General features: G+C 35.9%; 1 protein-coding gene and 1 long non-coding RNA gene across 10 annotated transcripts in view; both read left to right on the forward strand.

Annotated features, from left to right (window-relative positions):
- Positions 1 to 18977, forward strand: part of SLIT2 (slit guidance ligand 2) — a 381892-nt gene that overhangs the window by 19457 nt on the left and 343458 nt on the right. The window lies entirely within an intron of this gene.
- On the forward strand, positions 24 to 10498 carry LOC116547477. The gene is made up of 2 exons (XR_004267064.1): positions 24 to 6528; positions 9242 to 10498. It is a non-coding gene; the product is annotated as an uncharacterized LOC116547477 (long non-coding RNA).

The following is an 18977-nucleotide window of genomic DNA, read 5'->3' on the forward strand; positions in this document are numbered from 1 at the left end:
TATATATATATATATATACACATATATATATACATAAAATATCAAATACTTTGTGTGTGTGTGTGTGTGTGTGTGTGTGTGTGTATGTATACATACTGTCAAATACTTCAAATACTTTCCTTGTTCTAAAGCAAGCCGTGGTTGCCCATACTGTATAATGCAGTAGAGACATACTATATGCAGAACTCATTAAAAAAATTTAGGATTTACCTCCTTTCCATAGATTGTTTTGAGATACGAATTGATATTTCGATTTCTTTCTTTTCTTAGTTATTTTATATTTTATTCATACTTAATACTATGTTTTCCCAGATATATCGCTAATGAAAAGAGTTTACCAGTTTAATACATAGTTTATACACTGAAGTTTGATTTTTAGTGTTGTTTGCTTAGATTAAAGCTAGTTTGGACATTGCGTTGCTTTGAGCTTTGGAATAAATAATCACTGTTTGACTACTGGCTGAAAATAAGATGCCAGGGGAAGAAACACACATGCTTTTCATGGACTCTAAGTGCAATATATAATAAAAGGAGGGTGTATCGTATATGAATTATGATTCGACACGCTTGGTTGCTGCTAGCGGTCAAATATGCTTTTCCTTTGCTGTCTGCTCCAATTTCTCTTTGGACGGGTTGAGAGAGCACTACATGTTCAGGTCAAGATGTTTGCTCAGAAATAGTAGTACAGTTGCAGCTGTGTTTGTTGGAGTAGGAGACTAGTTTAAATAGCATTGCCATTTATCCAGTCCATTAACAGAACTCTGTAAAATAATACCAACTCTGCATAAACTACAGGACAGTGTAATAAAATTACAAGCACTTGTTGACAGATGGAAAGTGTAAGTAAAGGGAAACTAAAATAAGGGACGATAGGTTAGAGGTAAAAAAAAAAAAAAAAATGCCAGCATGAAGTTTTCTTAACTCAGGGAGACTCTGTCTTCCCCTTTCCTCCTCCAAAATCAAGGTTGCATTTTTAATATGAATCTAAGAGTAGAGAAAATTATTTTTAAAGAAATGTGGAGCTGGTTAACTGAAGAAGAGATTGCAGTAAATTCTGAAATAGTTGATTACGATTGATTGAAATTTATGAGTACGGTGTACAAATCTTCCTGATAAGTGAACCTGAAAAGAGGCTTCGGAGTAACTGATTCACACTTTCTGATGAGTTTGCGACTACTAATCTGGGCTCATTAGAGAGGAATTTCATTGGTAGTACTGCGGTTAGGCCTTTGGTTATAAATATTTGTTTTGTGGTTTTTGGTTTATTTCTTTGAGTACATTATATTTACTGAGCCTTCTAACATAAGCTTAAGTATCCAAAGCACTTTATAAAAACCCATTTTTCACTTATGTCTGCCAAACCATACCAAAACTAAACAAACAAATAAAAATAACTGCATATGTCCCAGTGACTGATTTTCACTACCTCTTTGAATAAAAATTTTTATTTCTGGTTCTCAAATGCCATTCATTATTCCCCAGTGCTGTTTGGAGCGACTAAATTATCTAACATTAGGAATGGTATTTTTAAGGCCAAGGACTCTCTTTATGGCCTAGTGAATACTTACCTGAGACAAATAGATTTTGACTGCTTAATTTCATTGGCCGGGTCATAACTCATTATCTGTCAGATAGGATCTCAGATTCTCAAAATTGTTTTTGGTAACTATAATAATTGGGACTTTCTAAAGAAGAAAACTTAATTTTTTATTAAGGCAATAATTTGTGAAGCATAACAAATATATAATTAAATTGTCTTTATTTTCCTTTCCAACACTACCATAGAAGGAACTTTAGTCTTTGTTTCTTTAATAGTTATAAAAGCAATGCATGCTCATTGTAAAAATGATTCAGAAAGATAAGAAAAAAATAGAAAATAGGAAGTAGAAATTACCTGTTATCTCACCACGCAGATACAGCCATTATGATACATATCAATAATTATCTTAGAATTATACTTATGATTATGCATGTAAATGCTAGTTAGATGTGTATTATGAAAAATTTTTTTTTTAAATATCTCCAGGGTCTAGCATAAGGCTTGACCTTTAGAAGCTCTCACTACGTGTTTGATGTATTGAATTATATCTCTGTTGGGCTCAGGGTTTGTAACTTGAATGGGCAAATAGTATCTCTGCAATGGCATTATAAATAGTGGAGAACCAAATTAAATTTAAAGGATAACTTGCTCAATTAAATGTTTGATCCCCCTAGGTTTCCTAAGCATTGAAGGGTTTTAGTAGACACAACACAATCAAAATGATCCATTTTTCACATAAGTGAAATATACCTTAATTTAATAAAATGTTATACTTATATAAAACTAACTCCCTAGTTCTTGGATGTCGATTTAGCCTCATAGGTTTCCTGGAGTCAACCATAAAAGTAGAATACAACAGCAGAGCCTGTGTACAAATTTCTCTTGAATTAATTTCTGCCAGCTCTGATTAAAGTGTGGGCTACTAGAGGTGTCAGGTGCCATAGTTTCCTGCTTCATTTTACTCTTGGCCTGTTTGGCCCCTGCCACAATAAATCCGACAGTGGTTGTGCAGGAATTGCAGGTTACAGTTGCTACGGTTACTGTTGTTCAGCCAGACCGACATCATTACTCATCCAGCGCGCTGCCATGATAGCTACCGCTGATTTCTGTTGCTGAGACTGCCAAAGAGCTTCATGTGCTGAGGATGAAAGTTCCGTCGAAGGGTCGAAGGTGGCGTCAGTGTTCTAATTTGGTGTAAGAACACACTATCTGAATTATATACTGATACTTTGCTAAGGGGAACAGATTGACTTTGTATCAAGAGAGATAAAACTTAGAACTAAGTGTTCACTTTCAGTGATTAAAACACCAAGTCCTTTATTACTTAGGTAACTTAATAATTACTTATTGGGCCCCAGGGACTCTGTTTTTGCCACTTAAAAAAATAGAGACATACAAGGAGTATTTCATTTGAAAAGAAATTTTTTAAAATAAATTTTTTAAAAATTAAAAATTTATAATTTTTGGTAACACTAGATAACCAAAACCTTATTTTTAAAGAGGTAAACAACAGACTTGATATATGGTTATCTGAACAAAGCTCAGAGTAGCTATTACCACTCCTCATGAAAGAAATAAAAGTGCAGAGCCCTGAACAGGACCTACTTTTACTTTTATTTTTTAAATCAACTTGTAATCCTATGACTTAAGCATTCTAAATCCAATGAAGATTAAGATTATATTTGAGATTTTGCCAGATCTAGTGTTGATGGTTTTTACTTCAAAGGGATTACTAATAGACTTGTTACTAAAGAAAGCCAGCAATTGTCGGGTTTCTGCTGTTGCCAGCACACAGAGTGGACCCTCTGAGTGTGCAATCCACAGCACAGCTCATAGTAGAACAAAATCAAGTGCAAGAAGGTTTTTCTCACTCAGCTGTACTTATTTAAATGGCTGCTTTCACAAATGCAAATGTTTCTAACCCCACCAACAAGTACTCATGGTCTGCCAACTTGAATTTGTAGAATACTGTGATCCATGCTCAGGAGGGAACTAACAAAATATGTGGCTCCATAAAATATGTGATGTTTGTGGGCCTCAGCTGTTGCTAACATCTGACCTATACTATGTAAATTAATGCCTAGAGAGTTCATTGGGGGTGATCAAATCTGTGAATTTAAGTATATCACGTTCATGTAAAAATTATATACACATCATCAGATAATAAAGTTTGTAAATAATGTAATTGCCACTACAATCTCATGGTTATGATCTTTGGGACTGAAATTTACATAAATATTATTTCTAGGAATAAGGGTTAAGGTTTTAGTTATATTTAGGTAATTTGAATGTATTTACCTTATGTTTTAAGATACTGAAATCAATTTAATTTATATTTTAAGGGAGGTGGTGTAAAATGACAGTGTTTGAATGTCTACCCAGATACTTGCTGTTCTGTTACCTTTGAAGTCAGTAGACACCCCTATTATCGAGTTTTCATATCTATAACATGGGAAGGATCATGCTGTTTACCTTCTAGGAAAGCACAGTAAAATTTAAATTCCACATTCAAAAGTTACAGAATTATATTTGTACTATTGTCATCCTTTCATTGCAAGCAAGATGGACATAATAGTCACTCAGATGTCCTTGCAACTTGCCCTCATTCAGCAAAGTTCTTGATTCTATTGCACGGCCCTCTTGCATTTATCATTACTGTAATAACACATAAATATGTGTAGTCACATTAATTTTCTTACCACTGCAAATTGACATGAAATATGCTTTTGTACCAAGTTATTTCTCTTTACTTGGCTGTAGAAGGTACATTAGGGCCAGGATATTCTTAATGAGATTTCTTTAAGTTGATGATTCATATAGTTTTAAAGTTCATCTGCAAAATAAATTAGAGAAAGAAACAAAAAGACTGTGACTCAGGAACTATTTATGTTAGTGTATATATTTAGATTGCTGTTTTAATTATGTGTTTTTCTGAGTGACAAAGGAAAAATACAAAGCTCAGAAAATGCTGAGTGAACTCCTTAAACTATAGGTAAAGTGTGCTGAAAGTTGTTCAAAAGATTTACATATGTTGCAAAGGAACATTTTAAGTACTAATAAAAATTTCGTTTTTAAGATAATAGAAGCTTAATCTGTTAGCCTTGTAATATGTACATATGATTTGATCTATGGAACATTGTATAGGTGATTTTAAATGTATTTTTAGACGACTAATTATGTCAAAATCCAGTAAAAATCTGCAAATCTTTTAGCACTTTTAAATTGAAGCAATGTTACATGATGAAACAAGTTTGAACCAGAAGTCATTTTGTTTTACATTGGTGTTTTTTTTTTTTTCCACAATTCCAGTGCTTCTCAAAGTAGACAGCATTATAGTTAGACACAGAGTGTATCATTCATTACATATTACCTGTAACTGAGTTATACTCCGTGATTACAATCACTCAATTTTTTATGGAGGGTTAACCTTACAATATTTGATAATTTTCGATATAAGAAACCTTTGGATGAACGAATTAAAAGAAATTAATCTTAGAAAAGTAAGCAATGGAGAGTAAAAAGACCAGTCCTTGGCAACACCCATGGCCTAGGGTACAGCATAGAGGTGTGAAACGTTATTAAGAGAACATCTGTGTCTCTTGAAACATCCCTCAAATGAAAGTTTACAGCCAAGTATGGTAACTTGATTTAAGTGTTAAAAAAAAAACTTAAAAGAGAAATAAATGAGTCTGGAAACAGAATGGGAAAAAATAGCTTTGCTCCATCACGATAGGTTTCTTCTTCTAGTGAAAGATTAAAGCTCGAAGTATGTGAATAGCTGAGAACAGCACAGAGAAAGGTTGATTGCTTCCCCTCCGACAGTTCCAATTGATTGAAAAAAGCCTAATTTAAAGTTCTGTTTGTTCTGTGTCTTAAACCATCAGAATTCTCTTTTAGGACCGGAGGAATGCTCTGGAGGAAAAAGAATCCAAGGATAAAAAGTCATTGCAAGCCAACAATTGTTCCTAATCCTCACAAAATGCTGGAGAAATTAAATTTATTCTTTATTGCTCAAAGTGTTACCTAGGTCACTGGGCGATGGGAAAATTGGACTGGAAGTCGAGTAGGCGCAAGCTTTGTTTTTGTGTCTAGATGCTTAACCTTAGACACGACAAGGCATCTTAGAGTGTTGTGGGAACTTGGTTCAGAGCATTAACACCAAGACTTTTATTACCCTGGATTTATAATAGGCTGTGCTGTCAGGAGATGAAAATGTTGTGTTTACATTTCAGTGTTAAATGATCATTTAATTAACACCTAAGGGAAAAAAAACTTGTGAAATTCTTAGCAGCTTTTATTGTTGGTTTCCTGGGAGGTTTTAATATCCAAGTTTCATTGAGATTTTTTTTTGTAAGTAAAAACACAAAAGACATTATAAACTTTTTAAGGAAGACAAACAGTTTAACCTTGACCCTTTTTATCTAAAATATTAATTTAAATTAAATTTTAAATCTGGTATTCTAAGTTTCTAGACTAATATATTCAAATATATCTTAATTGAACACTGCTTTTGTGTAAACAGTATAAAAATATTATTGAATTTACATGATACGTTTTATATGGTAAAACATTTGAAGTTATTAGTTTCTCTTAAGAAGTTTAAAATGTTTAGAATACTGATTTAAACATTTTGCATCTGTCAAACTACCACTGTAGTTACATTGTTTAGAATCTGTCTCAATGTAGGTATTTATATGCAAGCATATTCTATTGATAAGAGTTACATCATAATTATATTATTTTTATCATTAATTTGGATATAGTTACTTCATGATGAAAGAGGTTTATATATACAAAATAGGGAAGAATAATGTCATTAATATGAAAATTCAGATTCACTTAATTAGAAATAACTACAAGATTAGACATTGTAAAATACTGTTATTTACTCTTGCTCTTTTATGAGAGAGTTAATCAAAAAGAAATGGTCTGAGGCAGAGTGATAACAACTGGAAAATATAATATGCACTTTCAAGAGTAGCTGCATAGTTAGTAACACTTTAAAGATACTTTTCTAAAACTATTTCTAAAATTTATATCTTTTTTTCTCATTTTATCGGGATAAGAAGCTTTATGCCCAAATATATGAAACTTAAAAAAAATTTACCAGTTTACATGCTATTAAAGTAAAATATTTCTTAATTTTTTCAGAAATAAACAAATCATTATGATGTAGTTTTTTTCTAAATATACTGTTTATATTCATACTGAAACAGAAATGCTTATCCATTTTTGTTGCTGTTGTTTAAATTCAAATGGCTCAGAATAAAATCCACTGTCTGTATTATTCCTGATAAAGACGTGCTTGGAAGATGGAATGCTGTTAAAATCTCTTAATAAAAAGCCCTGCTTTTAACTTAGAATTATATCCTCACTTGCAAAACACTACTAAGCATTATTTAGGCACTTTGTATGATGTTATATGCTCTACTTCTATCAAGTTTCAGCCTTTCTGCAAGTTTCCTCATTTTTTTAACACACGTTGATCTTTTTCTTCTCAAAGCTACTTCTCTATCCAACTTCTACTCACAAAACCCATAAATAGGAATATTGCTTTACATTTTCTCTGCTTTACATAAGCACCCATCTTCTGGTTGAGTTAGTTGCAAGATTAAAAAAAAAATAATGCCCAGAATTATAAAAGAGTGAAAGGAGAGCAATAGAGTAACGAAACCTGTTTATTTAATATAATGCATAGCCAGTGTATTTTAAATGTTATAGTTCATTATACCAACTGACATTCCAAGCCAATCAGGTGATATGGGGTGGTGGGTGTGCAGGGGGAAGTGGGAGTTGGGCATACTGAGTGCTCAAGAAACACAAAGTGGACGAACAAGTATTTAGGGAAATTATAGGAAATTCTATTTAACATAGATAAATGTATTGCTTTTATGCTAAGAAAGTCAATGCTGTGCTTTTATACAGAGAATGTCAGTGTTAAAATTTCATACATTAGTTTTTTGAAATCTCTGCTCAGTAACTAAAAATAAATATTTCAGTATTTATTTTAGATAAACTCTCCAGGCTTGCCTTTCATAAAAATAGGCGTAACTTCTAAATACAATCTGCGCTAACAAATATATTTGATAGTTACTCTAAGCCATTTCATGTATTGAGGTTGGAAAATAAGATATCTAAAAATACTCTGTATTGTACTTGGCAGTGATTAGCTAAAATTAACCTCCGCTTTATACCATACTCTTTCACTTGACTTTCATGACCCACCATAATCTGGTTCTGTATGACCTCTTCAGCATCATCATGCTATCACAGCACATCTGAGGCATTTCAAGCAAGCAGATTTTCCTGTTGCTGCCTGGAATTCCCAACATATTTCTGGACTTCTTTCGTTCCTCCTTCCTCCTTAAATAGGCCTCACCTCCTCTATTAAAGCTTTCTCAGTGGTTTTAGTTACCTCCACATGATCATTCATTATAATATGGTACAGACTGTTGATTCTATGGTACATTATAATGTGATACATACGGTTGATTCAGGCTGCCTGGGTTTGAGTCACTGAATATGTCATCTTGAAAATGTCACTCAATTACATGCCAAGTGTCTCAGTTTCCCCTTGTGTAAAATGAGGATGCTAGGATTATGTTTCTTATGGAAGTGTTATGTGGAATAAATTATTTCCTAAATGAACTGAGCTTACTATGGTACTTGGCATATAGTAAGTGGTATGTACTTTTACTTTTTTTTGCTTCCTTTTATCATTAAAACTGTGTCACTGTTTCCTGTCTCATATAATGTGTTGTCACATATAATTTTTTAATTATAACATGTGTATTAACTTTGCCAAGATTCCTGTCTTATATTTGTCTTTGTTTCACATGTAGCATGTAGTACAATGGAGGTTGGCTAATAAATACCCTTTTGATGGAATAGTGAGAAATTAAACCAGATAAAGACACTACCAATAGATTGAATTTGGGATGATATCTGTTGGGGTCTGGAAAAAGCACAGGATCAGAAGTCAAAGGGTTTTTACTAGTTATATTCATAGTTCTGCTGATCATTGGCTGCAGATGCTGAGCAAAGGTACTCACTTTCTTTTTGAAGATGTGTTTCTTTGATTATATGTAAGTATTTAGTAAGTCAGATAAGGGATAGACATGCCCAATGTATTTACCATCATATTACCAGAATTTAGCAGAAGGCCTACATGCCTCTAGGGAATATTTGAAAATAATTGAGGGAAAGGAAGGAGATCAAAATATATCTAAGATGTATTCTACCTGTTTTTCAAAAATTTACAGAGAACTCTTCACAATGGTGGAATTATTCATGGTAATAAACCAGGAATTAGATAATTAGGTTGTGGATAACTGATTTGAGATTATTCTCTCTCCTATTAGCTTACATTTTGAATGGCTTTGCTATTAAATGTGAATTGTTTAAAAGCTTAGGTTAAAAAATGATTAAAGGAAATTTGATGTTTATGCCTTATTAAGTAGTTATCTTGATACTTGATAATCTCTCAATATGAGGTAAGTGGTATACAACTGAATTAGTTTTAATAATCACCTGTCTCTCAAACATCACTAGTGGTAACATGAAGAAATAATTTAAAAATTAAAGCAAATGAAGAGAATTTAATGGGTTTGGTTAATAAAGGTTTATATATTCATATTTGTGTTATAATCTTTTTGTAATTGGTTGGAAACAGGGACCATCATTTTCTGTAATTCTCCCTAGGAAATACATTGTGCACCCTGGACAATTAATTTTCCTGACCTTTTGAGGATAACAGAATGTGTGGAACCTGAATACCCTGAAGGCAAAGGAATCTGGAGTCTGTTTCTAAGAGGAAAGCTTCTCTCTGAGTTGGTGTGGGTTTTCTTTCCCTCTCTTGAAGGGGAATGAATTCCACACCTAATGAATAGTTTCAAGGAAAGTTGTTAATCAGGTACTCCAAGTGACCACCCTGAATTCTTCTTTTATTACACAGGAACGTGAGGGAATGAGAAAGCAACATAGTTACATTTGATAAAAGGAAATACCTTTTCTCCCCTCCCCACCCACCATGTAATCCCTTGGAATTTAGTTGACTTGGGAAATTACTGCAGCAAATAATACGTTTGAAAAAGCAATGTTGTATGAACAAGAATAATGCTTGTAGCTACAATAATTATGTTAAAAATCACAAAGTATATCCATCATCATATTTCAGGGCAAGAGTTTTCACCTAACGAGGTTGGAAAAGAATTTTTCCTTAGTTCTTGTCAATCCCCCAGTGAAGCACGACATACAGGCATTGCTGTTATCCACATTATATTTCGTTCTTTTCTGATTCATCAGATAACATTCTGTTGCTCTAAAATGGGAAACTCAATCAAAATCAGATGAAGAACATTAAGTAAATGTGACAGAGGGGTAATAATGAACTATAAATATAATTCAATCTTATTCGGATGGACAAATGTTATTCTTCAATCCTTTCCCATTTAGAAGCCATAGTCTGATTTAAAAGGAGAAAAGTGGTTTAAAACAACATTAGAGTCCAGATATTTCTGTTTTCTAAATTAAGTTACCTGAGTTGAAGAACACTATTCAAGTGTGAGTAAACATGTTTTGATAAAAAGTTTTGTTATTTCCAAATAAATATTTCACCTCCAATCATCACTGTGATGTCTATTACAAGATACTCACTTTGGTTGTTGTTGTTGTTTAATAGTATGATTCAGTTTTAGATTTTTAAAAGGATAGTTCTTATGCCCAATTCTCAATAATATATTGTTCCAATATCTTTTATTTATTACCATACTAATTTTATATTAGATTTCAAAGAAGTGATGTCTACAGTGTGCTCTCCAGTGATTCGAAAAAAGTGTGCTGTGGTCAAATGTGTTGGGAAATAATGAAAGTCACATCACCTATGGTGGTTACAGTGTACACTTGTGTATTCATCTTAAAAGCATACGGCAATAAATAAATCTGTTTAATCTTTTAAAATTTGTTTTTCAAAGTTATTTGACTATAAAGGTCCCTCTTCTTTCTTAACTATTACTACTTATTCTCGTTAATCCAGAGAGCAAAGCCAGCCTTTAGCTTTTCCAAAGAATAGTTACTTTTATTACTTCCGATTGAGATTTTAATAAAGACAATTTAAGACCTATGGGGTTGACATATATCATTATTTTTCTCGTACCAATGTTGTCATGTATAAGAGTCTTAATAGGCCATTCGCTTAATAGATCTATTCTTTTCTATCCATCTTTGGAGACGAACTTTGGCATTCTGTTGCAACCTTGAAAAACAGAAAAACTTAGAATATTTTATAACAATTTCATTAACTTAGCACCACTATTTGCTTTAGGTGTTTGTGTGTGTGTGTTTCTTGTGTATGTGCACGTGTGCACATACACACACACAGCCATTCAACTGTTTTAAGGACTTTAACATTTTATAGCTTAACTCTCTCTCTCTTTCCTGCCTCAGCCAATTGAAGCACCAGAAGTCCTTTGTGGAACACCTGCTGTGCACAGCGCTCTTTAGTAACACAGTGAGGTGTGCATCATCTAAGCTGGTGTGAACTTGCAGGAGTCTTTCTCACTCTATGGAGAAGGTGTTGTAGCCAAAAGCTTTTCATGTACAATTTGTACATGATTGGTGGACTTGGAAGTCATTGCAAAACTAATTTGTTTAGTATTTTTGCCAAGACCAATCTTTCCAGTATTTGAAGACAAAATAACTTAGATATGAGGGTTTAGATACAGGAATAAAACAAATGGAAGAAATGCTTATAATTCTCCAAAGGCATCTGAATGTTGCCTCTTACCAGGACACTTAGTATTAATCATTACTGGAATTTACTGTCCTATCTCTCAGAGCCCCCTAGTATGTTGCTTTGGGGCCACCAATTTTTATTTATAGTTAATAATTAGAGAAAAGATATAAAAGAAAACAGAAACATAAAATTAGAGTATGACTCAAACCCAACTATTTCAAAGCTTAATATCAAATAAACTTAATATAAATAATTTACTTCAAATTATACCCAGTATTTGCACACACACTTAATCCTTAGATTTTACTGTGCCTAAAGATCTATTTTTAATTAGTTTGGGCTCCCTCTTCTTAAAGAAGCAGAGCACTTGAACCCTCCCATTCCCCTTCCCTGGTGTATTCTTCTCCTTTGGTTTCTATACCATGTATGTATCATAGTATATATTTTGCTTATGTTGTTGTCTGTCACTTCCAATTAATGTAGAAGCATTGTGAACACAGACAGTAACAGCAGATGTACAAGAAATACAGGTTGAGTGAGTGAATGAGGGCCTAGCAACAACCTGCCAGAATTTGAATCCTAGCTCCAGTGTTTAAGAGGTGGGCAATATACTGCCATTGAGAGAGTGCCGCCACCCTACCTGGGGGGTGGTGCCCCTTTCCTTGTGTGGCTGTGCAGTACCAAATGATAGACACCTTCCCATATGCAGATGTTTTCACCTACTTTTTATCATAATGAATCCATAAACCACTAGCTTAGGGACTTAGGAATGTGCTGCTTTGGTTAAGTCTGCATATGATAGAAGCTGTTAATTCTTATATTGTCGTTATTGGCCTACTAACAAAATCCCTTCCATAGGCTGTGCATTCTGTGAGGGCGTGGACATATATATGCAACTCTGTTCACCATAGAGCACTATTCACATGCGCTGGGTGCTCAAATATTTTCGTAGGCTGAAGGAAAAGAGTAGGGAGTACAAAGGACCCACGGAATCACCCTTCACGGTAAATAAGCGAAAGTCAGCATTTGAAGCATTATCTTTTTAATATCTTTGCATATGTTCTTTCTTGGTAGTGTTTAAGTTTAAAAAGAAGAGCAATCAGTAAACTTGTTCAGTCACTGTATCTAAGCCCTTAGGCCTAGGTGACTTTTTGTACCAATTTCTTCGCTGTAATATGTTAATTCTGCTTATGAAAGCCTGGAGAAAGGCCTGTCCTACAAGACCTTTTGTATTATTTGTCAGTTCTTTCCCAATATTTTTATGCATCTGTGTGTGTGAGAGATTTTGTTTTGCTTAATTTGCAAATGAAACAATATGACTACAAAATTACTACAAAGTTGAAATCGGTAATATAGTAGGAAACAACTGAGGCAGACAGTTTAGTCTCATCATTTTGTGTCTTTACATAGGTTGCTAAGGGACAGCTTACATCATTTAGTGAGCTTCCACAGCTCTTTGCCATTCGAGAGCATGTACTTCTGACATTTTTATTAGGCTTTTGTGTTTGGTCAGTGTATTAAATCCAGCAATTTATTCCATTCCACTTAAACTGTCTTCCCTGTACAAGGGGTGGAGAAGAATTCACAGTGTCTGCACATAAAAGGCCATTATCTTATCTTAGCAACTCCAGCCATTCACTCCTCAGTGACTCATAACAGATCAGCCAGGAAATACAGAACTGTATCTTAGAGGGCAAGATCATGGGAGTGAGAGAGTGATGAGGCCTGTGACATTGGAAGGTGGTGAGTTCATCACCTGCAAGAAAGGTTAGCAACCTTTTGCTGAGCCTGACCTGATAGGCCATTTAGTGGACAGACCAAAACTTGCATCCAGGAAACATGCTCTGCCTATGATCCTGATTTACTTGTAGCTTATAAAGACTACTCAGGTGATCTTATAGTTATTTTTCTTGCCCCAAATCAGAGCACCTCCTTTATCAGAAAACTGAGAAAAGCACACTGACACTGATACTTCCTGTGTATTGCACCAGGCAGGCTGTAGAGCAGACACACAGAAACTTTTGCTCTTGACTCTTTTTTTTTCTGAGACAGGGTCTTGCTGTGTTACCCAGGGAGTGCAGTGGTGTGATCTCAGCTCACTGCAACCTCTGCCTCCTAGGCTCAAGCAATCCTCCAACTTCAGCCTCCCAAGTAGCTGTGACTACAGGCACACATCACCACACCCAGCTAATTTTTGTATTTCTTGTGGAGACGGTGTTTCACGCTGGTCTCAAACTCCTGGGCTCCAGCAATCTACCTGCCTCGGTCTCCCAAAGTGCTGGGGTTACAAGCATAAGCCACCATGCCCAACCTGTGTTACTCCTAATACAGTCTGCATTCCACAAAGATAAATACTTTCTGATTGGAGGAAGCGGTGATGGTGAGGACAGAGTTAGTTGTATAGCTTGCATAAAGTAAGAACATGATCCAGAGGCTCTTCCAAGTACCTTATATATATTAATAGTTCTTCATTTAATTTTCAATAATATGAAGGAGAACCAAATTGCAGATGAGAAAATTGAGACCCAAAGAGATTATGTAATGTGCCCACATGGCAGGCTGGCATTTGAATACAGTGCAGTGTTCTGTACCACGTATATTAACTGCTCTGGGGACAAGAGTCGTAATTGCTTTTAAATCCTCACCTCACTTTATGCATTGTTAATTGTGCTTACAAGGAGCTTGTTATCCTCTCTCCCCACCCTCATTCCATCATTTTCCAAACTTTAATGTTACCCTTTGCTCCTTTTCTCTCCCTTATTTCCACTGTCAACTTCTGTCAATTCTACCTTCACAGTTGGTTCATCCATCTTCTTCTTTCCCTCTTCGGTAATGTACTTCCTAATGGTGCTCTCTGCTCTAGTATTTCTTCATCTATACTATCCTCTGTCTAACGGCCAGAAGCATCCTCCTAAATACCGCTAGGAGGCTGGGTGCTGTGGCTGACACCTGTAATCCCAGCACTTTGGGAGGCTGAGGTGGGTGGATCACCTGAGGTCACAAATTCGAAACCAGCCTGGCCAACATTGTGAAACCCTGTCTCTACTAAAAATACAAAAAAATTAGCTGGGCCTGGTGGCTTGTGGATGTAGTCCCTGCTACTTGGGATGCTAAGGTGGGAGAATCACTTGAACCTAGGAGGTGGAGGTTGCAGTGTGCCGAGACCATGCCATTACACTCCAGCCTGGGCAACAGAGCGAGACTTCATCTCAAAAATATATATATATAAAATAAAAAAAAAGCAAATAAATAAATACAGCTAGGATCATGGCCCTTGCCCAGTCAAAGATCATTTTGTATACAGGCACAGCAGTTTAGATTTAAAAAAACATTTTTTCATACATTACACTCAGAAGTACTCTGATAGATAAGTATCACCATCTCAATTTTCTAGATGAAGTAATTGAAGCTTAAAGTGGTTAGCCTAATTACTAGCCCACCTTTCTAGGGCTAGTAAATAGCAGAATCATTATTTTCCTGTAAATTTACCCAGCTGCTATAGTCTAAATTCCAGTGCTGGCCTTCAAGTTCTCTAAGTGGTCTCAAGCTATTGTTCTTATTTCCTGGTGTTTTCTCACTATACCACGTACTTAAGGAGTTACTCAAGGAAGCTAGCTACTATTGAGCCTAGGGACATGCCTCTGATATTTCTTCTGCCTTCTTTACCAGATAAACGTTATTCACTGCCCAAGAACTAGATCCCGCCTTCTCTGCTCTGCTGACCTACTTGACTGAACCCAAGAAACTGTGACCCCATTTACGAATCAATGCTTCAGGCAAACAATGCTCTCCATTAGGAAGCCTCTCACAGCAGAGAGCCCAGCGGAGGCTATCCCTCTTCCCTGGAGTGTTTCTTCCTGCCTCTTCACTGCCTGACAATACCTCCCATCCTCATTTTTTGTTAACAGGATGCCTTATGCATCTCAAAAAAATGTTCTATCAGGGTTCATATTTATTTATCTCACTATTATCTTTGGTTTTGGTCCTTGGTTGGAACTTGTGTGTTGACTGAAAAACTCTGCCTGATAAACTCAAATGTGTCTTTCTCCTGTGAAGCTTGTCGGGAGGGTTTTATCTGAGCCTACTCCCTCTGCAGTTGTTCCTGGAAGCATCTCTCCTTTGTATCCATAGCTTTATGTAACAGTGGTCATATGTCATAGTGAGTATATCTCTATCTTTTTCCTTCTAGAATTCAAGATATTGGTGGCAAATTCTAAATATTGTTCATGTTTATGCTTCCCACAGCACTTAATACAGGCCTAATAAGCACGTAGGATAGGCTGGATAAATGCTTGCTAAATAAATTCAATAAGATCTTTTCTTTTAAAAACAATTTTCTTTTTTTTTTAAAAAAAACTATTGATGTTTAAGTTTTATAAAGACTTTCATTCTTTTCCTCCAAGTCAAATTTCTATTATTGAAACAGAAAACTTGCTTCTGAAATGAAACAAAATTTTAGTGAAATGATGTCTGATTTTTAAACAGCCTTTGTAGTTGGAAATAACAAAGCGTGTTTATATGTGCAAATGGATAAGTCAATAGAATTTCCAGGTAAATACTCATGGCTGTTATTGTATGCCGTCACATTTATTATGAAAACATCATTTTGTAATGTATCTGGGAATTTCAGAAAAATGGCATGTGAGTCAGCATTCTGTGGTACCGAGCCAAGTTTTTGTGGGCAAACAGGGTAGGATTCCAATCTTGGCTTCAGCAGTGCGGTGGGTAGGAGACACTTGCTAGGCCTGGGTTCCTCACCCGTGGATGGATGCTCCTTACCTCATTGGCTTCTTGTGAAGATTGAATGAGTCCGTAATGTCAGGGAAGTGCTTAGACTTAGTAAATTCTCAATAAATATTCGCTATGATGTTTTTAGTAGAAACACTGACACATTACTAAGTTCATGTGCACTACACATGCGCTTGAAAATGAGGACATTTCCCTTTAATTTCTGAAATGCTGGGGTGATGATGTATACCCAGAATAATTTTTCTAGTCTGTGAGCTTATTGATGATGCCTTGGTTAAAGCCCTTCACTTTTAAGGTATTTCCTTTGATTTAGCAAGAAGACATAAAACATTGAAATATACAAAATAAGTGGCTATGGTTAATGGATTAGGTGCAGATAAATGACACCTGTCCAAATCTGGCTTCGATAATAAGGGAATTCATCATTTAAAAAAAAAATTCGAATTTCAGATGTAGGTTGAGCCATAGCTTTTAAGTTACTTTCTCCCTCTTCATTTCTCCAGCCTCACTGTCAGTGTCCAAAGGCTTTGTCTCCAAACAGCCATCAGTGTGCCTTGTGCTTCCTGGTTTATGGCCAGTGAGAGAGAGAAGGGAAGACGGGAGGGCAAAAGAGAGGACAGGTGATATCTCCCTTCAAGATGGGCTTTAAGTCTCTTCTTTCAGTCGGATTGAACCAACTTTGGTGAAGTTGCCAAAGAAAGGCTGTGCATTGATTGCTTTAAGCTAGTTGAGATATGTCTCTTGACTTCTTCATTGTTCTGTGCGTGAATCAGGGCAGGACTCTAATAGCAAAGAGAAAGGTGGGGCAGAGGGGGCAGAGGGGGTGCTGTTGGATGTGGGGAAGTAACCAATAACATCCTCTCCAATTTAAGAACTTACATTTTAATTTTTCACCTGATTTTTACCACAGGAATTTGGATCCGTTTTCTCTTACAGCATTTTTTAATTTTTGTGAATAAAATGGAACCTCTTGGAATTTGGATTTCTTTGTGACTCATTTCCTCATGGAGGGATAATAAAACCCACATTTCCAGTTTTTGAGATGACTATTAAAAAAAAAAAAAAAGCTGTGTATGACCAAGTGCCAGCAAGCCCAGCTTGCTTTTTGAGTAGTTACTATTGTTGTTGCCATTTTAATTTTCTTGGTCAGGATGTCTTAATTTTATTTTGTCTCATCTAGACTCCAGTTTTCTACTTCCAAATTTTTACTTTATGAATCCACATTGGTGCTTTATCACCTCATCCAAGAAAAAAACCCATGAAGGTTTGTTTTTTTTTTTTTCTCAACATTTTATAAATTACATGCTCATACAATCTCATAGAGTTCTCACAGAAACCCTGTGGTGTAGATATTATTTATGCAGTTTTAGAGATCTCTTTATCCGCTTCCTTTAAACTATGAGCTTTATGAGGACAGAGACTTTGTTTTGTTCACTGTTGTATCCTTAGTATTCAAAATAGTGTATCGCACAAAGTAGACTAGTAGTTGCTCAATCAGTGTTTTCTGAAGGAAGGGAGAGGGGAGGAGGGAGGAGCCCTTTGTGACCTACACAGTTTAGAGGACTTTCCAGTTTGTGTTCTAGTTAAGACATAGGCCGGGCGCAGTGGCTCAAGCCTATAATCCCAGCACTTTGGGAGGCCAAGGCGGGTGGATCATGAGGTCAAGAGATCAAGACCATCCTGGTCAACATGGTGAAACCGCATCTCTACTAAAAATACAAAAAATTAGCTGGGCATGGTGGCGCGGGCCTGTAATCCCAGCTACTCAGGAGGCTGAGGCAGGAGAATTTCCTGAACCCAGGAGGCGGAGGTTGCGGTGAGCCGAGATCCCGCCATTGCACTCTAGCCTGGGTAACAAGAGCGAAACTCCATCTCAAAAAAAAAAAAAAAAAAAAAAAAAGACATAAACCCACATTCCTAGTGGGCCTTTGAGGCCTGCATACCCTGCCCCTCTGTTGCTTCATCTTGCTTTCTTCACTCACCTGTTTCTCTCTCTGTTCCAGCTGCACAGGCATATGCAGTCCCTGAGATACGCCTCCATGTTCACCCCCGTAGGGCCTTCGCATATGCGCATTCTTGAGCCTGTGGAACTGCTTGGTGTACCTGCTCATCCCCCAGTTGCCTCCCTACACCTCGTCATTCTCCCATATCCTTGCTTTACTCTGTTTAGATCCTTCATATTCCAGCTTGAACTTCACTTTACTGGGAAGCCTTACCTAATCGCCCCCCCCCCGCCCCGTTAAACCAGGTTTCCTTTATACAGCCCCACAGTATAAGGATACTTTCCTCGACTGTTTTTAAATACAGTCAGCCCTTTGTGTCTGCGGGTTTCCCATCTGTGGATTCAACCAACAACAGATCAAAGATACTTGAAACAATGAAAAAGAAATGAAAAATAACAATGAAAAAATACAAACAAAAAACAATACAGTATAACAACAATTTATATAGTCTTTACATTATATTAGTTATTGTAAGTAGTTTGGAGATGATTTAAAATCTGTGAGAGGATGTGTTAGGTTATACACGAACACAAGGCCATATAAGGCTCTGGAGCCTAGAGCATGGCGTCCTAGGACCAGCACCCATAGATACCAAGGGACGACTGTACCTGTGTATTTGTGTGATTACCTAGGAATCCTGTGTCTTCTCTAGTGCTTGAAAACGGGTAGGTTTTCACCCATCATTGTTTTGCCAGTGCCTGGCATATGGTAGTTGCTTGGTAAATATGTGTTGAATAAATGCCAGAAAATATTGTTTTGTCAGCCTACGTTCATGTTATTTTTTACGCTGATTACACTCATGATTTGAAGAAGAAAGGGTAGCATTTGTATTAGTATCTTATTTTTTCCTGTATCTTTCCTCGTAATAACCTACATATGAGAAAATCGCAAAGTCTGCAGGGACAGCTTCTGTGTCCTTGGTTTAAATTCTTATGCCCATTTCCTTATTTTA

This window comes from Sapajus apella, unplaced genomic scaffold (assembly GCF_009761245.1).
Source record: "Sapajus apella isolate SASKATOON/1434 unplaced genomic scaffold, GSC_monkey_1.0 scaffold5, whole genome shotgun sequence".
NCBI lineage: Eukaryota > Metazoa > Chordata > Mammalia > Primates > Cebidae > Sapajus > Sapajus apella.